The sequence below is a fragment of the Phyllobates terribilis genome, unplaced genomic scaffold, assembly GCF_046119375.1.
Source record: "Phyllobates terribilis strain yellow unplaced genomic scaffold, ASM4611937v1 Scaffold_4__5_contigs__length_816908805, whole genome shotgun sequence".
Taxonomy (NCBI): Eukaryota; Metazoa; Chordata; class Amphibia; order Anura; family Dendrobatidae; genus Phyllobates; species Phyllobates terribilis.
The window spans coordinates 524,868,137-524,890,623 of NW_027362764.1; positions in this window are offsets into that span (position 1 = coordinate 524,868,137).

Genomic DNA, 22,487 nt, shown 5'->3' on the forward strand with positions numbered 1-22,487 from the left:
CACATGTGACAGACGTGACAGAGTCAGGAGACACCATGGAGAGCGGTCTGCTGCCTGCAACATCCTTCAGCATGAGCAGTTTGGCAGTGGTCAGTAATGGTGTGGGGTGGCATTTCTTTGGAGGGCCGCACAGCCCTCCATGTGCTCGCCAGAGGTAGCCTGACTGCCATTAGGTACCGAGAGGAGATCCTCAGACCCCTTGTGAGACCATATGCTGGTGCGGTTGGCCCTGGGTTCCTCCTAATGCAGGACAATGCCAGACCTCATGTGGCTGGAATGTGTCAGAAGTTCCTGGAAGATGAAGGCATTGAAGCTATGGACTGGCCCGCCCGTTCCCCTGACCTGAATCCGATTGAGCACATCTGGGACATCATGTCTCGCTCCATCCACCAACGTCACGTTGCACCACAGACTGTCCAGGAGTTGGTGGATGCTTTAGTCCAGGTCTGGAAAGAGATCCCACAGGAGACCATCCGCAACCTCATCAGGAGCATGCCCAGGCATTGTAGGGAGGTCATACAGGCACGTGGAGGCCACACACAATACTGAGCCTCATTTTGACTTGTTTTAAGGACATTACATCAAAGTTGGATCAGCTTGTAGTGTGTGTTTCCACATTAATTTTGGGGGTGACTCCAAATCCCGGCTTCCATTGGTTAATAAATTTGATTTCCATTGATGATTTTTGTGTGATTTTGTTGTCAGCACATTCAACTTTGTACAGAACAAAGTATTCAATGAGAATATTTCATTCATTCAGAGCTAGGATGTGTTATTTGAGTGTTCCCTTTATTTTTTTGAGTAGTGTGTATATATATATATATATATATATATATATATATATATGTTGTGGAATACCTATACTAACAGGATGTTCAACGGACCCTCTTGTGCTGTATCATTCACTGTAGTCTGCCACATGCACTGCCTACCTGCCTAACTCCTGCTGTCACCACTGAATATATGCAGCGGGATTAGTCCGCAGAAGGACTGTTAGTTCAGATGGACATAGATGTTGTTATGATCTGCTACAAGCACTAAGGAAAGAAAGGAGATCTGTCCCTACAATTGAAGTAAGCTAGATCCCTACGATGTAACGGGGAAACTGATCCTGCGATCAGACTCGCTAAAGTCCTCGGCTAGTCTGTACGAAGACCTATAGATGCAAGGGAGGGATCCCTACAAGAACTAGGGACTGGGATAAAGTTGGACACCTCCTAGCAGAAATTGTAGCAGTAAAAGACAAATACACAACATAGAACATAAAGGTCCGAAGACCTAACTAAACTGACTGAGAAAGGTAACTAAGCACCAGGCTAACTTAAGAGTAGAAATTACAATGAAGTCCAGCATTGCCAGGAGGGCGGAGCAGGATTAAATAGGCAAAAAAGGTCATGTGAGAGTTCTAACAGTACCCCCTCTTCTATGAGGATCCTCCGGATCCCCTAGGCCCTGGCTTATCAGGAAACCTCTTGTGAAACGCTCTGACAAGTCTGGAAGCAGAAACATCATCCGCCCTCACCCATGAGTTATCCTCGGTTCCGAAACCCTTCCAAGCGACGAGATACTGCAAACTCCCTTTATACCGTGTAGAATTTAGGATGCGGGAAATTTCGTATTCCCCGTCCTCCACCACCGGAGGAACAGTGGCAGAGGCGTCTCCATCCGACACATAAGCTCTTTTCAACAGAGAAACATGAAACACCGGATTAATCTTCCAGGAGGTAGGAACCTCCAACCTAAAAGCAGATTGGTTAACTACCTGAAGCACCTTAAAGGGCCCTACAAACTTGGGACCCAATTTTTTAGAAGGAATCCTCAACCGCAGATTCTTAGAGGACAACCAAACCATGTCACCAATAGCAAACAAAACCTCTTGCCGTTTCCTATCAAAGTACCTCTTAGATTTTTTGTTAGCCTCCTGAAGATTACCACGCACATCCGTCCAAACTCTCTCCAAATCACCGGAAAAACTCTCCTCCTCCGGCATAGCCGATACCAATTTGGAGAATGACCCAAAAGACGGATGTCTCCCAGAACAACAAAAAAAAGGCGAACAACCAGCAGAAGAGGATGTATGGTTGTTAAGCGCAAACTCAGCAAGTGGCAGAAACTCAGACCACCCCTCTTGATTGTCTGCCACAAAACAACGCAAGAACTGCTCAACATCCTGATTTTTCCTTTCTGTCTGGCCATTAGACTCAGGATGATATCCGGATGAAAACGACAAATGAACTCCCAACCTGTCACAAAAAGCACGCCAAAAACGAGCCAAGAACTGAGGTCCCCTATCAGAAACAATGTCAGTAGGAACGCCATTTAGTCTGACAATTTCCTTGACAAAGGCCTTAGCGAGTGTCTTAGCGCAGGGCAGTTTGATGAAAGGAACCAAGTGACACATCTTGCTAAAACGGTCCACGACCACCCAGATGACTGTGAAACCCTCAGAGGGGGGAAGGTCAGTAATAAAGTCCATAGCCAGATGTGTCCAAGGTGCACTAGGAACCTCCAGAGGGCAAAGCAACCCCGCTGCAGGAGTATGTGAAGACTTAGATCTAGCACACACCATACATTGACGCACCCACTTAATGACTTCCTTCTGCCATCCAGGCCACCAAAAACTGCGACCCACAAGTCTCTTGGTCTCAGAAATTCCTGGATGACCTGCCAACCGAGACTCATGACATTCAACAAACAAATCTCTCCTAAAGGTCCTAGGCACAAACAACCTCCCATGGGGAGTGCTAGATGGGGCATTCTCCTGTGCTTTAAGAATCTCATCTTCCAAAAAGGAGTCCAATGCAGCAATCACAACACCTTCTTGTACAATGCTCTCCTCCTCCTCAGCACCGACCATGGGAGAAAAGCTGCGAGACAAAGCATCAGCTTTAACATTCTTGGTACCAGGGATGTAAGTAACGGAAAAATTAAACCGCGAGAAAAAAAGTGCCCACCTAGTCTTACAGGCATTCAAGCGCTTGGCAGAATCAAGATAGATCAGATTTTTATGATCAGTGAAAACCTGAATGGGAAATTCAGCACCTTCCAAGAGATGACGCCAGTGTTCAAATGCGAGTTTAATAGCCAGCAATTTCCGATTACCAATATCGTAATTAAGTTCAGTCTCAGAAAAATTTTTTGAAAAAAAAGCACAGGGATGTACTCCATCCTTGTTTTCCTGAGACAACACTGCACCGACCCCCACAGAAGAAGCCTCAACCTCAACCAAAAGTCACATCAGGCTGCATAAGGATGAGGGCAGAGCTGAACCACTCCTTTAGAATCACAAAAGCTTCAATGGGCTCAGTAGTCCACTGAACCGCATTAGCACCTTTTCTGGTGAGATCGGTCAGTGGTTTGACAATAATAGAAATTTTTTAATGAATTTTCTGTAATAATTGGCGAAACCCAAAAACCTCTGTATCGATTTCAAACCAATAGGCCTAGGCCATTCCTGCACAGCTTGAACTTTCACCGGTTCCATCTCAAAGCCCTCGCTGGAGATAATGTAGCCCAAAAAACTAATTCTCTGTACAGCGAACTCACATTTCTCCAGCTTAGCAAAAAGCGAATTGTCAATTAATAACTGCAATACTTCACGTACGCTCCGCCAATGAGACTCCAGATCCGGTGAATAAATCAAAATGTCATCCAAATACACAACCACATTTTTGCCGATCAAAGGTCTAAGGATGTCATTAATAAGATTCTGAAAAAATGCTGGAGCATTGGTAAGACCAAAAGGCATAACCAGGTTCTCAAAATGACCCACAGGAGTGTTAAAAGCAGTCTTCCATTCATCACCCTCCTTCATGCGCAACAAATTGTATGCCCCCCGGAGATCAATTTTAGAGAACCACTTGGCCCCCACTAACTGGTTAAACAAATCAGGAATCAATGGCAGTGGGTAAGGATTGCGTACAGTAATTTTATTAATCTCACGAAAATCCAGACAAGAACTTAAACCGCCGTCCTTTTTTTTAACAAAAAAAAATCCAACTGCCACAGGAGACTTGGAAGGCCTAATGTGACCGGCGGCCAAGCTTGTCTGTATGTATTCCTCCAAAGCCTTTCTCTCAGGAATAGTAAGATTAAATAAACGACTTTTAGGAAGAGTCGCTCCAGGGACAAATTCAATGGTACAATCATAGTCTCTATGGGGAGGCAAAATTTGTGACTCCTCCTCAGAAAAAACTCTCCAAAAATCCTGAATAGGTACAGGTAATTCCCCTTTTTCCACCGCAGCAATATGTCCGTTACAACACTTGTCATAACACTTAGGGCTCCAGGACTTAATTTCATTAGTAGACCAATCCAGTACAGGATTGTGCAATTTTAACCAGGGTAACACCAAAATTACTGGAGAAGGCAAATTATTTAATACCACCAAATCCAAATTTTCTTGGTGAATACCATTAATAGTGAGGTGAAATTCACAGACCTTGTGAGTAACACTCTTCAAGGGGGAGCCATCGACAGAAACCACAGCAATAGGGGATGACAAAGGTTTGGGTTTTAATTTAAGTTTTTCCAAGAATCCCCCATCAATCACATTCAGAGTAGAACCACAATCCACATATATCCGAAATTCAATTAAGTCTTCCTGAGCAGCAGTAGTAGCAGAAAGAAATACCCCCTTAGCATTTAAACAGGCTATGCGGGCGTAACTGACCTTTTTTTTTTCTTTGTTCATACGAAGCACACAGTTCTTAATAAAATGGTCAGATTTCCCGCAATAAAAGCACAAACCTTCAGAAGATCTGCGGTCTTTCTCCTGAGAGCGGGGTGCCTTTGTCCCAATCTCCATAGGCTCTCCAATGTCAGTACAGACCCTCTCAAGACTCGGAGCTGACATGGCAGAGGATTTACTCTCATTAACCCTTGCACGCAGTCTCCTGTCCACCCGTATAGCTAATTGCATTGCCTCCTGCAAGTTTCCAGGTGTGGGATAAGCAATCAGCAAATCCTTAACCCTTTCACCTAGCCCCGCAAGAAACAAACTTTTCAAAACTGAATCGTTCCACCCCACCTGAGCAGACCACCGACGGAAGTGAGAACAATATTTTTCCACATTACCTGATCCCTGCCTCAAACGTCTCAATTCAGTCTTAGCTGATGAGACACGATCAGGATCATCATACAACAAACCCAAAGCAGAAAAAAAACTATCCACTGATCTAAAGCATGGATCACTAGGTTGGAGAGAAAAGGCCCATCCCTGAGGTTCTTTGCGCAAAAGTGACATTATGAACCCTATGCGCTGTGATTCATGACCAGAGGATCTGGGTCTCAAACGAAAATACAATAAACAAGCATTTTTAAAGGAAAAAAATTCTTCTTGATCACCAAAAAATATATCAGGCAAACGTACCTTTGGCTCCACAAAATGTGCTCCAGAACAGCTACTCACGTGTTGTTGGAGCTCGGCCACCTCCAGAGAGAGTCCCCGAACCGACACCATGATGGAAACTGGAGGTCTTTCCTTAGAGATATTTTTGGGTTGGACTTACTGTTATGATCTGCTACAAGCACTAAGGAAAGAAAGGAGATCTGTCCCTACAATAGAACTAAGCTAGATCCCTACGATGTAATGGGGAACCTGATCCTGCGATCAGACCCACTAAAGTCCTCGGCTAGTCTGTACGAAGACCTATAGATGCAAGGGAGGGATCCCTACAAGAACTAGGGACTGGGATAAAGTTGGACACCTCCTAGGTGAAATTGTAGCAGTAAAAGACAAACACACAACATAGAACATAGGCAAAGGCGGGGAGGGCGGAGCAGGATTAAATAGGCAAAAAAGGTCATGTGACCAGCAAGATAGAAAAAACCTAACAGGAGAGTTCTAACAGATGTATGTTGTGGAATACCTATACTAACTATAAACAAGCAAATCTCTTCCTGATGCAGCAGCAGCTCTCCCTACTCTGCCTGATTCCAGGGTAAACGGTGACGAGCATGGCGACGCCCCTCTTATATACACCTGATGATGCTGTGCGACCAGCCAATCACTGTAAATCCCACAACCAACATGGCTACGGCATTAACGTGCATGGCTAGCAATCCCTGCATGTTCATTGGCTCTCTAAAGAGCACAAAACATGCAGGGAGGTGACCCAAGTTCCCGCCCGAGCAACCCGGAAATACTCGCCGAGCTCGTGATGCTCTGGCGAGTACCGAGCTGTGGCGAACGCGTTCGCTCATCACTAGTCCTGATGCATACTCTATAAAATACCATAGTAAAATTCCTACAGTAAATAATTATTGTTGCTATTTTTGCTTTACTACTTGTTGCTGCATCATATGATCCAGTGCATCTTATTGACAGAAATAGTCTGTAAATTGTTGTATGAATATTGAAAACAAGGTAAAGATTTATCAATTGTAATCTAACAATACTGTTACAATGTACAGCAAATATAATTGTTAAAAAATAGTCTTACAAATGTTCCGTAATAGAAAATAGTGATAATAAAATGTAAATTCATTATTTAATTTTTTACCGTCATGGTATTGGCTACAGATAGCAATATAAAGTGCTGTGCTACACAAGTTTTCATCTTGCTTAGATGGGGTACATTTGCCGGGATTTTTATTCTTTCCTCCGGCATTTCTCATATGGCTGTTTGCAAAAATAATTGTTAAAAAATAGTCTTACAAATGTTCCGAAACAGAAAATAGTGATAACAAAATGTAAATTCATTATTTAATTTTTTACCATCATGGTATTGGCTACAGATAGCAATATATAGTGCTGTGCTACACAAGTTTTCGTCTTGCTTAGATGGGGTACATTTGCCGGGATTTTTATTCTTTCCTCCGGCATTTCTCATATGGCTGTTTGCACATTATGACATCATCCTAATAAATTCTCATGACAGTCATGAAATTCTCCAATAATCAGTGACATGGGATGATTTTCTACTGCTGACAAGCTCTTGTATTGAGTATGATAACAGTTACTTTGTCTTCATCCACTGTTGGAGTATAATATCAATCCGTTTGATGATCCAGCAAACGAAGCCCAACACTTCTGTATCAATCTTCATAGAGCACTGCCTGTTGTCTAACAAAAAGCCTGAAATGAGATCATTCAATCACTTTGCCATCTAAGCTTTTGCTACTACTGAAGTGGTTTTAACTCCCTGTCAGTATTCTTTTCTCTCTTCTACACAATGAAACTAGTCATTCTAATTGCACCAGAAACTCATTTAACCCCTTTATTTCGTATTTCTCAGTTTTGCCCAAGTACACAAAGCAGCATGAGTAATTTGCAGAGCTAAAGGATTTATTCTTGTTTGTTGAAACGCTGCACATTTCAACAGTCTAAGGAAAAACTGTTGCAGCTTCTTACAAGTTGAAGCAATTTGGTTACCAAGTAGACTTCGGTTTTCAAAAGCTCCAAAATCCTGACTAGCTTATTTTGCCTGCAATAACAATACTGGTATTTAATAATACATTCTAGAAGGGTAGAAAATTTCATTTTTTTCATGGTAACCCAGTAAGATCATTCCATTTATAATTCTACAGTGTTAATCCAAAGAAAGGCAAAACAACCAATATGAGTTAGTAACCAATTTACAAGGAAAAAATTCCTTCACATCTCCAAATATTTATTTATTTAAACTATTTTAGTTCCATATTTAGCACCATTAATTCCACAGCATCTTATAGACATGATCAGCACTGTACCCATTGGGGCTCCCAATCTAAATTCCCTATCAGTATGTATTTGAAGTGCCAGTGGAAACCCACGCTAACAGGAAAAGAACATGTAAACTCCTTCCAGATGGTGTCCTTGGTGGGAGTTGGAACCAGGACCCCAGCACTACAAGACTACAGTGCTAACCACTGAGCCACGTGCTGCCATAAATAGGGAAATTAGAATACTTCCCTGGTTCAGAAATAAGTCCGTAGCAATACAAAACATTTGGTTTTGAATATTATTAATTTCAAGCAAGACAATCAGGTCTTTTTTAAACTCCTTCAATAAATTACCAATCACAACATTTGGCAAAGCCTGAACACTACTCTTGTACTAAAGAATACTATGGTATGTTGATGTTTAAGCTTTCTTTCCTCTAAACCAGGGGTGCACAATCTTTGGCAGGTTATTGCATGTGAAATGTGATACTATTCTTTATTGTCACAATATCAGGACACTATGTCCCAAAAGTTTAGAAGCAGAAAAAGGAGTTCAATCGTTGGGAGAAAAGTTCCTTACTTTATCAATGGTGTAATGTGACTAAGTAGAGGCTTCAGATGAAGGAGAGGGATCTGGTGATGGCCTCCCTGCAGTATTATTACTCAATAAAAAAAATTTGGAAGTAGACACAGTTGCAAGGGAAGAACTAAGCTTTAATCACTCTTGGTAAAAAAATCTTGGCAGCTGCACAATGTATGCAGAGTCTTTTGAGTAATACTTTAAAACTGATGCAGAAGGTGGCATCTGATATTAGTTGGGTACTTATCCATGCTGTCCACAATTTGCATTTTCCTTCATTTCTTTCAGTAGACTCTGTAACAGGAAAGTCCTTTCATCATCTCATTCAATTCAAGGCTTACCCGGTAGCTGTGTTATACCATAAATAATAGCTCCTCCTTTTTGGCTTATCAACAATACACCTACTATAACCCAGGTTGCTTGTTCTGTTATCTAGCCCATCAGATGCAGCTTAACCTCAATCTATTATTTGGCTGATGTGAATTACAGCTATACCACAGATATATACCCAACCGGTGCTGTGGTAGGAAAACCTTTTAGAATTGGACTCAATGCTTACCCAAAATTTCACAGCAGAGCACACTGCACATCTGATTTGTCATTGCAGTGGCTATATTGACAACATCCACCAACTTCAAACTGTTGCCATGTTGTTTTTTATAACCAGAGACAATGCCCACCTCTCAAAGTGTAACGGCCAGCAGATGTACATATTAAGAAGAAAAAAGTAAAAAGAATGGGGCGGATATGTTCCGGGCACTGCGATGGAGGAGACCAGCCTATTCACAAGATGAGACACTTAATGGCACTACGCGTTTCAGGGATGATCCATCCCTTTCATCAGTTTTATCTGATGAAGGTGACGGACCGTCCCTGAAACATGTATTGCCATTAAACGTCTCATCTTTTGAATAGGTTGGTCTCCTCTATTGCAGTGCCTTGAACATATTTGCCCCCTTTTTTTCCTGAATTGTATCTCCAGCTCCTGCCCAGGAGGGTGTACAGCCAGTGGTCATTGCGGCAGATGATCGGGGAAGCCATCCATCATACACCTCCTCCAAGAGTATGCTTATTCAGTACAGCGATGCAGCTCCAGCCCAGTGAGGGTGGGACGCTGACGGTCAGTGTGGCAGCTGATGAGAAGAATTCTCCATTTTGTACTCTATAGTAGTGTTGTGCCTTTCCAGCATAACCAGGGAAGGTGAGCAATACTTACTTGGACCTTGTCCTATGCGGTTGCCGATTCACACAGGGAGCGCTTTTCTTTCTTTTTTCTTCCAGTAGATGTACCTAGGTTCAGATAAAAGTAATAGGACCAACCAATATTCCTATAACCAAAAAGTATCTGGCTGAATAAGAGAGATGCACCTAAGTATCACAAAATAAACCAAAAGAAAAATGATGTTTCTTAAGATGTCACAAATACTGTATATCAGCTTTATTAAATATACAATATCATAGAGGATTTTGTAGAAAAACGAGTTGCTCAATTTATGGCTAACAACAAACCACTCAGGGCTATTAACAGTATATAATTAGTATGACCACATATCTATTGCACTAAATTCCCTAGTGGTTAACATATACATAAGTCATTGACATCACAGGGTCTATTGTACCCGACATGCGCTACGCAATGATGGCGACGGGCGGCTCTACCAATATGGCGTGAGTGATAATACAGCTAAAGCAGCTAGAGATATACAGTCTTCAATGTTAAAATTGCAAGTAGAAAATTCATGGAACTATAAAATCACAAGTCTTTAGACATGTGAATGTTGTGCAAATAATGAAAAAAGTGTAAACAAAAAATGTCAAAATATGTAGCCTTATTCAGTATCAATACACATCAAAAAATTGGGCTCTTATCTGATAAACTAATCAGAGACCAAATAAGTTCAGCAGACATTAAATTTTATTATTAAATATACATGCAAACAAATAATAAGAGATAAAAAGCACCTCCAAACTGTGAGGGATCGACATATGCATATGCGGGCCTATGCCACATATACCTTGTAAGACATAGTTGTTATGCTATAATGTAGTGCTAAATGCAGACTGTGAGTAAAAAAAGACCCTAACAGTGCAACATGCAGAACATAGGTAAGCAAATGGTTAATGTACCACAAGGCAGCTGTGTTGTAGGCACCGAAGAAATGCAGCGTCCCTCAACCCCTACGCACGTTTCATCTGTTGACTTCCTCAGGGGGCGTCAAGTGTAAGCACCAAAACAGAAACACACACACTTACACGCCTTGGCTGGTATCTATGAGGTTATTAATGGTTGCCTGAGGAATGTTCTGCCACACTTAATGCATTTGGGCACGCAAATCATCAAAATCTGCTGCTAGCATCTAACTTTGCAATTGCCCAACAATGACATCCCAGATGTGAACTATGGAGGCCAAATCTGGAAATGCTACAGGCCATGGTAGAATGTTTAGGCCACACAGGCTGCTCATAAAAGCTTGTAGCCCAATATCATGCAAGCACCTTCTGATCATTTGTGTAGAAATTGTATGATGCTTTAGGTTTGGTATGTGATGTCTAATTTCACTTTCAGTACAGAATGGACTGCTATGCGCCATTCTTCAAATCTTTCAAAGCCAATTGGGGAACACTATGATGATATCTTCACAAGGGAATATCAAATCACTTTTACTCCTGGGATTATGGTGTGGGGTGGAATACTGTAGGGTATCTGGACCCCTCTAGTCTTCAGTCCAGGTAAACTAATATTTAAAATCAAAGAGCTGGCTGTATTTCTATGTGTGTGTCTCTGCTACTTGACAAAGGGGCCTGTAATTTTACCTATATAGATTTTCCCAAAATAATTAATATACTCTACTGCGACTTAATATGTTTGTCAATTTTTCATCTGCATCTCTAATGGTGTCCTGTGGCATGATCATGAGAGTGAGGTAAGGCAAATGTGTGCTTATATGCTCACATGATCCTGGACCAATCCACACCACATGGTATCTTGGGCTATCTCTCTCAACCACCACTTACTCAGATCGACAGCCCAAAAACTATAACTAAGGAGCACAAGAGTTTGACACAGAGGCCAAATTTAAGAAACCGTGCAGCATAGTACCACTTTTTTATCAATTATACATTATTTATTGATAAGTTAGTTATAGCCTTTAATACAAATTGTTATTAGATATCAATCTGCAGCTTTTGTAAATACTGACATGACTATTATTACTATTTTTGGGGAGTAGGCCATATTTCATAGTTTGACAACATTACCCATGAAAACTTATTATAATATGGTTATGACACATTATAACTTTTACAACTTTGCAAAATGTTATTTCTAATGTGGAGTTAAACATCAAAATCCTATAAAAAATATTTTTTTTATAACCCCAAAAACCAATAAATTCTAGGAAGAAAGGAGTTAAAATCCTTCAGAACAGAAAGGTTTGTCATTCTCTGTTTTATTCCCCTATCATTGAATAATTTCCACCTATGACTCAAGTGTGCGTCAAACATTTATTGAGAAGATGCAAAAGAAAAATAAATACATTGCTATATAGTTATATTAATCACAGCTTGTAAAGTGACAGGTCTTAAAGTGGAAGTATTGATCATATAGTAGGTCAAGTGGCTACTGCCCCTGATGAGGGTGAAGATCATGGATGATATGCGTTGAGCTTACTTGGTGGACCTCTCCTTTACTCTGAATGCTATCTATTCGGTGTCATCATTGTTGCTGATTGCATTGTTATTAATGTCTTATTAACTACATATCTCTCTTCCTTACCTAACCATCATATTTATCTTATATATAAATTTGATCTGTTTTGTACAAATTTTTAGCTTATCTTTTTTTACTATTATTTTTAGAATTTATAATGTTTATGAATAATGTTTTTTTATCTGTCATTATTTTTTTTTTACATTTGTGCTATGTCAAACTCTCTAGAGAATGGTAGTTGTTCCACAGGATAAGAAAAAAAAAATATTGTTTCTTTTTAGACAGTGGTTTACTTAGTTAAATAAGTTCCTATAATTAGTACAATTCAATAAGAAATCCGAGAAACAGAACTCTAATACTTTTCATAATATTTTAAAAGATATAGTTTCTTGAAATAATTATACAATAAAAATGATCTAAAATGCTAATTTTTGCTTACTACTATGTATTTTTTTATTTTTAATAGGAGAATAATTTGTTAATGATCACAGAACTAAGTTATGTATTTTTTTAATATACCGTAATAGAGCAAAGTATAGTGGGGCAGAAGTCAATGTTTTTTTTGTTAGGTATGACATTTCCATAAGTAAATATTATGCTGCTTTTTTTTGCTAAATGTAACACTCCTAATGAAATATATGTAATGATGATATATTTGGTCACCAAATATAATTATTTTACTTATTATCGGCATTACATATAGGAATTATAAACTCTACTTATTAGCATTATCGTCAATACTAGAATTGTTTGTATTTGTAAAACATGAAATCAAACACATTTGTTCACTTTTGAAAATACACATCTAATAAAGACACATTGTAATAACACAATTCAAATATAATGTCTCTACAAATTAATAAAACAATTGTGAACATGTGCATTTCCAAATCTATCAGAATTACTACAGCTAAAACAAAATACTTTCCTACAATGCTACTGAAAATCTAACATCCAGTTTTTCCAATGTCACCAATTTTCTTCAATCACCCAAATACCACCAATTCAATTAAGCTCATAAACTTCCTACCCATAGTTCTCCAGGATAAGCAGCTCCATTTAAAAGTGAATGCGGACGAGCTTGTGCTGTCCATGTGAAATATTGTTCAATCAACAGCCAAAGTTTTACTTGTCAGTTTTGATATATCCGATAATAGCTGTAGGTTGTTTTGCAATGTCCAATGTTCTGTGAAGATGGGCTTTTCATATTCTTTATTGTTTTTTTCTGACAAAATGTTGCCTGGATTTTTGCAGTTTTGTGAAATGAAACAACAGTAAAAACAATATATAATTTAACCCTCATAGACCTAACTGGACAGTGGATAAGTATCTTTCAGAGGCTAGTAGTTAGTTTTGTTCTGGATGGATTCACTGGCTATGTTCTTTGCATGTACAGTGAAAGAAAATATATATTACTAGGGCTCACAATTAGCAAATAAAAGGAAGGTCATTAGTAAACAATGTTGAAGTGTTAGAGAAAATTCTATAAACTCATGACATTTTCCTCTTTTGCATTTTTCTTGTTCTGTTTGTTGGTATATATATGTATGTTGCTTGTATAGATCTAGCATATGCCACAGTGTTGTACAGAGATTGTTATGCACATTAGATCATTATACACAGAAGTTCTTGACTACAAATATGTCATAATCTAATTTACTTATTTTCATGCAATAAGGCCAATTTAAAAAAAAATTAATTAATCTATCAGAATTTTTCTTTAGGGAGGCTGTAAAATTTGGAGAAGTCAGATTGTACATACAAATGCAGATATAGACCTTTGTGGGATTAAAGTCCAATAACTCTGTGATGTAGAAGGCAAAAAGTACTTATGTAACAGTATTACCAGTCTCTGCAGCAGCTGTCTTTGCTTTTGGGGCCATGCCACTTTACTCCAGTGGGTGGTGCTGACAGTGGTGGAGGCAAAATAACATCAGTGCTGGGCAGTGTACTCACCACTCATTATGCTCTAGTGTTCACATTGCAGGAGGGCATAATGTAAGCACCCCCCTCGCCATTAAACAAATAGAAATTAATCATAAAGGTAAACTACCTGCTTGCAGTCAATTGCTAGGGCTGGTTAGTGGACCAATTACCGGATTATGGGAATAGGTTAGCCCCCAATAGAGAAAAAAGGTACCCAATTTAATTCCCCATATTGTATCTGTCTTGGTGTGCTATTCTGGATGCATGGTTGGATTAATGACTCTGTTTTCTTCCTTTGTTTTCATTTTTTTGTGGATATTCTTCTTGATTTGACCACTGGACTGTGAATTTACTTTGATTGATGCCTTTGACCCTCTGGACTTCTTGTCTCTTAATCCAATGAATTTGTCTGGCAGAAACCTTCCTAATCATGCCTATATCTGCATGAACACTGTGTGTGCTCTGTATCATCCACAAATCTCTTCACAGTACGATGATCATGCTTACGTTCTTGTGAAATACAGTTATATGAAAGAGTTTGGGCACCCCTATTAATCTTAAGCTTAATGTTTTATAAAAATTGGTGTTTTTGCAACAGCTATTTCAGTTTGATATATGTAATAACTGTTGGACACAGTAATGTTTCTGCCTTGAAATGAGGTTTATTGTACTAACAGAAAATGTGCAATCTGCATTCAAACAAAATTTGACAGGTGCATAAGTATGGGCACCCTTATCATTTTCTTGTTTTAAACACTCCTACCTACTTTTTACTGAGTTTTTTTGGTTTTGTAACCTCATTGAGCTTTGAACTTCATAGCCAGGTATATGCAATCATGAGAAAAGCTACTTAAAGTGGCCACTTGCAAGTTGTTCTCCTGTTTGAATCTCCTCTGAAGAGTGGCATCATGGGCTCCTCAAAACAACTGTCAAATGATCTGAAAACAAAGATTATTCAACATAGTTGTTCAGGGGAAGGAAACAAAAAGCTGTCTCAGAGATTTAACCTGTCAATTTCCACTGTGAGGAACATAGTAAGGAAATGGAAGAACACAGGGACAGTTCTTGTTAAGGCCAGAAGTGGCAGGCCAAGAAAAACATCAGAAAGGCAGAGAAGAAGAATGGTGAGATCAGTCAAGGACAATCCTCAGACCACCTCCAGAGAGCTGCAGCATCAACTTGCTGCAGATGGTGTCACTGTGCATCGGTCAACTATACAACGCACTTTGCACAAGGAGAAGCTGTATGGGAGAGTGATGCGAAAGAAGCACGCCACAAACACAGTCGGCTGAGGTATGCAAAAGCACATTTGGAGAAGTCAATTTCTTTTTAGAAGAAGGTCCTGTGGACTGATGAAACCAAGATTGAGTTGTTTGGTCATACAAAAAGGCGTTATGCATGGCGGCAAAAAAACACAGCATTCCAAGAAAAACACTTGCTGCCCACAGTAAAATTTGGTGGAGGTTCCATCATGCTTTGGGGCTGTGTGGCCAATGCCGGCACCGGGAATCTTGTTAAAGTTGAGGGACGCATGGATTCCACTCAGTATCAGCAGATTCTTGACAATAATGTTCAAGAATCAGTGATAAAGTTGAAGTTACGCAGGGGATGGATCTTTCAGCAAGACAATGATCCTAAACACCGCTCCAAATCTACTCAGGCATTCATGCAGAGGAACAATTACAATGTTCTGGAATGGCCATCCCAGTCCCCAGACCTGAATATCATTGAACATCTGTGGGATCATTTGAAGAGGGCTGTCCATGCTCGGCGACCATCAAACTTAACTGAACTGGAATTGTTTTGTAAAGAGGAATGGTCAAAAATACCTTCATCCAGGATCCAGGAACTCATTAAAAGCTACAGGACGTGACTAGAGGCTGTTATTTTTGCAAAAGGAGGATCTACTAAATATTAATGTCACTTTTCTGGTGAGGTGCCCATACTTATGCACCTGTCAAATTTTGTTTGAATGCAGATTGCACATTTTCTGTTAGTACAATAAACCTTATTTCAAGGCAGAAACATTACTGTGTCCAACAGTTATTACATATATCAAACTGAAATAGCTGTTGCAAAAACACCAATTTTTATAAAACAATAAGCTTAAGATTAATAGGGGTGCCCAAACTTTTTCATATAACTGTATCTAATGTTTGCATACTGTCATGGCTCGACTCCGGGACTCGATCTGGTGCCCTCTGGATATTCAGTTTCTCTCTCTTTTGGACCACAACCTGTGTTGTCTCTGTCCAACTGCTGATAATGCTCTTGTCTTTTCTTTACTGTGCTACTTATATGCTGGTGTTTTCACTTCCTCATTTGGTTTGTCCTATCTCATCATGGGAGGGACTATTTATACTCACCATGTAAATGCAGTATTTGTTGGCTATAATCCAATTTAGATGGATGTTTGGACACCCAAGTCCCCAGTCAAGGATTCTTACTGAGATGTATGACTGTGTGAACACATTCTTATCCCAGTTTTCTCACCCTCTTTCTGTGTGCACTACTTTCTGTTGTGGTTGTCGTGGGTTACACTCTGTGAATACTGAAGGGTGTAGTTAAGGACACTCAGATTCAGCTGACGCCGAATGGGGGCACAATTTTATGTAATTTTAGGGTGCCAACCTCCATGGTCAGGCAGGGAAAAATCAGGGACAATAAAGGGATTTGTCCAGTCTTTATAGGAACCTGTGGGGTGTAGGTTTAACATCTCCCCTGGGTTGCTCCTCCCTGTGCGAGTGTAAAGCCCTTGTCCCTAGGTGGCAGATATTAAGGACCAACAGCAGCATGCATGTGCTGCTGCTGCTAGTGACTAAGGTTATCAGAATGCCATGTTGGATCCTAAGTAAGTGAGTCTGAGAGTCAACAAGTAGGCATTATTTTGTCTTTACTGCTTGGAGATCCACAGACTTGGCTTTGTTTGCCTGAGGATTCTGCAGAGTTGGCCTTTGTAGAGGCATGTCTCTCAGCTCTCAGTCTCATTTATGATGACCTTGACAAAGTCGTTGTAGCCAAGTCCAAGGCCTGTAGATTAGTCAGAAAGGTCATAAAGCTGAGGATTACTGCTCTGAGTTCAGATGTTGGGCTGTGGAGTCCTCTTGGAAAGATCCTGCTCTCCGGAGTCAGTTCTTCCAGGGACTGTCAGATCAGATTAAGGATAGGATTATTTACAATTTCTGTCCACAGTTTTTAGAGTTGGCTATGACCCTCGCTATTCATTTAGGCAAATGTCTGAGGGATAGTGACTCATTTATAGGTGTTTTAGTGCCGTCTCCATCGGATGAGACTAGTGAACCAATTGGTTTTGCAAATTGGTACTCGCAGGGATACTTGAGAGGTTACTGAACACTGAACACGGAGCATCTACTCGTTTTGTTTATATTGTGGTTGTTCTGGTCTCATTATGGTTCAATGTTTTAAGTACATTAATGAATTGCAGGTTCTAAGAATCTTAAATTATCTCTAGTACAAGCATCAGTCCCTGGAGAATAAAATTGGTTTTATTTTTACACCTGAATTTGTGGATTCAGGTTCTGCTTTGAACCTTATTGATTATGACTAGAGATGATTGAATATATTTGATAGATGTTCGTTTTTTTCAAATTCGGCACGAACGTTGCTCATTCGGATTCGTGTTCGGAATCCAGAGCATTTTCCATAAAATTTGGCAAAAGTCAGCCTGAACACAAACATCCCTGGTTTCCCACACTGTCATCTTCATGACAATGCGGGAAACAGGGGCTTTGATCGATGGTATCATTGTTAGAGCACTGCAGGATCATGCTGTCAGATGATCCCATGGCTGTTAAAGTGACCCACAGTAAAAAGCTTACCGAGGGTCATAGGGGCCGGCTGGCTGATGGGACTACTTCTCCCATCATTTGGCGCCCACTCTCATTATTAACAGCAAGCACAGGAGGAGTACTCTCTCATCAGTGGCACTTGTGCAGTGAAAGTAAAAAAAAAAGTTAAAATTAATAAATAGTTATTTAAATAAAAATAAAAAACATATTGAATTCACCTACACTAAGTCCCCAATGCCCTCGTCCCCAGTAAAAAAATAAAAAATCACCTTATACTCACCTTAACGCCAATCCCCGATGCCCATGTCACCTGTAATAAATAAAAAATAATAAACCACCATATTTCTCACCTATCTGCTGTAGTCCCAAGTGTCCTTCGGCGATCTAATCATTGATAGAACAGCCACATCGGAGATGTGACTGTGCTATCCATCAGCCGGTGATACATTGACAGGATCCTCTGACAGTGTATCGTGTATCATGATGAGCTGATGTGAGAGAGGTCACACGAGTTCATCAGCTGATGGACTCCTGTGATCTCATGACACCAGCTCTGCGTGAGAAAATTCTCACGCAGCGTCTGTGCTGTAGGTGAGATCATCAGAGCTCATAAGCTGATTTAACTCCAGTGACTTCACTCCTGGCAACTCAGTGCTATACACAAGCCGCAGCATGTCAATTTCTGTTGTAGAGACGCTAGTCTCCGCAACAGAAATTTCCCCGATAGAATGTATATAGTGCGGTAACTCCACATGTGTTCAATGAACACATGCAGATTTACCTAAATGACCAGACACAGCGCTTTGAACATAGCGAAAATACACCTCATGCCATGGTGCAGTTGCATCAGGGTAATGGGATTAGGTGTTGCTGACACTAAGTAATGAAGAGGTGTCAGACAGACACCCTCATTACTAAACCGGTAAATAAAGAGTTAAATAATGCATTTTGCAGCTAAATAAAGGTATTTGAAAAAAGAAATGTGGGGCATTATTTTAACTTTTGGATTACCGTAGGACCTGGGGTAGTATATTGGGTTAATTTAAATTATTAAAGAATGTGTCTATTTTAGTTAAAATTATGTGTTTTATTCTTCGTGTGTGTTTATATAACTCTTTATTTACCGGTTTATTAATGAGAGTGTCTGTCTAACACATCTTCATTACTAAATCTTGGGTTTGGTGTCAGCAACACCGAATCCCATTACCCTGATGAAACTGCACCAGGGTATTAGGCGTATTTTCGCTGCTTCCAATCAAGCAGGTCCGCATGTGTTCATTGAACACATGTGGAGTTACTGCACGATATACATTCTATTGGGGAAATTTCTGCTGCGGAGTCTAGGGACTCTGCAAGAGAAATTGACATGTAGCCGCTCGTAAAGCTGCTTCACCGGTGAGATTACGCAGTGTCAAATAGAAGCACAGTTGGCATGAGATTTATATAAATCCCATCCACTGTGCTTCTTCTGTACAACGCAGTGGTTTGGACATAGCACAGGTGAGCTGTGTCCAAACAGCTGCTAGTCTGGATCATTGGCATGTACCCTTATAAATTAAATAAAATGAAGAATTTAATTTAAAAAATGGCGTGGGCTCCCGTGTCATTTTAATAACTAGCAGAGGGAAAGCCAATCACTGGGGGCTGATATTATTAGCCAGGGAAGGGGCCATTAGCCAAAAATGTTCCCTGGCTGTTAATAACAACTCACCACTGTTTGATTAGCCTTTACTGGCTAGATTGCAGGTGGAACCCTGAAAAAAAATTGACATAGGGTCCCCCTATAAAATCTAATCTGCAAAGGCTAAACAGACATCTGTGAGCTGATATTAATAGCCAGGGAAAGGACCATGGATATTAGCCTCTGAGGCTAATAATATCAGCCCTCAGCCACCCCAGAAATGGCACATTCATAAGATGAGCCAAATCTGGCACTTAGCCTCCGCTCTTCCCACATGCCCTGGTGCAGTGGAAAGTGGAGTAATAGGGTTGGGGCAAATGTCAGCCTTGTATTGGCAGCTGTCATGAACCCCAGGTTAATAATGGAGAGTTGTTTATAAGATGCCCCTATTACTAACCTCATAGTAAGGTTTTGAAATAAACACACGGCCTGAAAAATATCCTTTATTTGAAATAAAAGTCCACACAATTTTAATCATTTATTTGAAGATAAAAAACACTGTATACTTACCTAACGCCTAATCCGCTGAAGCCATTATCATCTGTAAAAAACAAAAAGAAAAAAAAAATATCCCTCACCTTTCCAACGTGATGACATAATTCACAGTATCCCACGAAGATCTGGGTCACTTTTAGAGCAGTCACATCAGCAATTACTGGTGTGACTGTTCTAGAGGACAGCACTTTATACACTGAAAGGAGTGTAATCACTCCTGTCAGTGTATAGTGTTGAGCTGCCGGGACAGAGGTAATCGGAGTTCAATCAGCTGATGAGCTCCGGTGACTTCATTTATGGCACAGACGCTGCATGAGAATTTTCCCACGCAGCGCTGGTGCTGTAAGTGAGGTCACAGGAGTTCATCAGATTATGAACTGATGTGACATCTCTCACGGCAGTACATCGCGATACACTGCAGGAGTGATCGCACTCGAAACAGTGTATTGCCGGCTGCTGGATAGCACAGTCACATCTCCAGATGTGGCTGCTATATCAAGGATCAGATCGCCGTGGGACACTCGAGACTATGGCAGATAGGTGGGTAATATGGTGGTTTATTATTTTTTCTTTATTACAGGTGACATGGGCATTGGGGATTAGGCTTTAAGGTGAGTATATGGTGTTTTTTTATTTTTTCTATTTTTTACAGGGGATGAGGGCATCAGGGACTTGGTGTAGGTGAGTATAATGTGTTTTTTGTTTAATTAATTATTTATTAATTGTAACTTTTTTTTTTTGCTTTCACTGCATAAGAGCCGGCTGATGAGAGAGTACTCCTCTCAACAGTGGCACTTTCTGTTAATAGTGAGAGCAGGCGCCTGTGACCCGCGATAAGCTTTTTGCCACGGGTCACTGTCACAGCTGCGGGATTTCGCTGACAACTGACAGCATGATCCCACAGCGCTTTGATCAAAGTCCCTGTTTTCCGTGCTGTCACGCAGATCACAGCATGGGAAGCTACTGATGTTCGGAGCCCCATTTGGGTTGGTGTTCGCGCTCTACCACAAACCTTTCTTTGTTGTTTGGGTTTAGTCGACGAACCCGAGCAACAAAACATTCGCTCATCTCTGATTATGACATTGCTGTTATCTGTGGTTTTAAGGTCTCTACTTTCAGTTTTCCCATTAAATTTTCAGCTATTATTAATAGTGATGAGCAAGCATCTCACTGTTCGAGATACTCAGCGCTCGGCTAGTACTTCCAGGATGCTTGGGCAGGACCTAAAGTCCCTGCCCCGCATGTTTGGCACAGTAAAAAAACATGTGGGGATTGCCTGCCACTCACTGTAATGTGGTAGTCATGTGTGTTGTGGCATTACAGTGACTGGCTGGCCGCATAGCTTCATCGGGTCTACATTAGACCCGGTAACCATATGCTTGTCACAGTCTACCCTTCAGACAGTCAGAGTAGGGAAAAGTGCTGCTGAGCTAGGAAGAGAATTACCGGTTTATTAGTAGTCTTGAGCCACCCCCGTAGTGTTCGAGTTCGGTTCGGTTCGTCGAACACCCGTGTGTTCGCTGAACTGTTCGTCGAACTGTTCGTCGAACACCTTCGATCACCGTTAAAACCAATGGCAGGCAAACAAAAACACATAGAAACACATAGAAAACACCTTCAAAGGTGTCCAAAAGCTGACAAACTGCTCAGAAGACACAACTAACACATGGAAAAGTGACAAGTACATATAGTCATGCGAAAAGAAAAGAGGTGGAGGAGTAAAAGGAGGGGGAGACACAGATATAGGCATGTCATGCCCTTCTAAAATCCAAAAAGTGAGAAGCCGACACGTTCAGTCCGCTCCTGCCCGTGCCACCTCCGTGTCGCCGGGTTTGTGCCAGAGCCGCGGTGAACCCTGACGGCCAGCCCCCCTCTCCCAATACTGGTGCCTGTCCGCTGGTTGGTCGAGCGAGCCCCCCTGTGGTGGAGGCAGCTCTAAGTTTTTTAATTTAAATTGTCTCTCTAATTTGAATGAATACACTTTAAATCCATTTACAAGGATCTATTGGAGGGCAAGTCTCATGCCAGCAGCCGCGTAATTCCAGCTCCAGTAGCGTCCACTAAAGCTGCTGCAGTTAAAAAGCTTTTATAAGGATCGAGCTCGGCTGTCCACCGCAAGGCATCCTACTGCCAGTCCCAGCCCCTATGCCTTGGGGTGCCTCCTGATGCTCTTCACTGAGTATCCCGTGGTCCCGAAGCATTTCCTTTGAAAAAATTAAGTGTCCAAACTACAGGTGGTGTAGCTTGCTTAACAGCCGGGATAATCCGCTGACTAGCAGACACTGCTACTAGGCACAAAGTATTTCCTGGGCTAGATGCAGTTAAAAATTTGTAAGTAGATACTCTCGTTGGATGCTGAGAAAGCATTCCATAGAGTCTCCTGGCACGCCATATATGATTCTCTTAAAAAGCTTGGGGTAGGGGTCTAGGGGACCCTTTTATAGCCAAAATCACGGCCCTTTATCACAATACGTCACCTAGGCTGAAGATAAATGGAACTGTAGCACCCTGATGGCTCGGTTGCTACAGACGTATTGCACCTCACCCAGAGGTGTGATATCTCACTCTCAGGTAAGGATGGAGTGTGGATCAGGACCCGACACCTGCATGCATTACACCACATTGCCGTGGGGCAGGGCGACC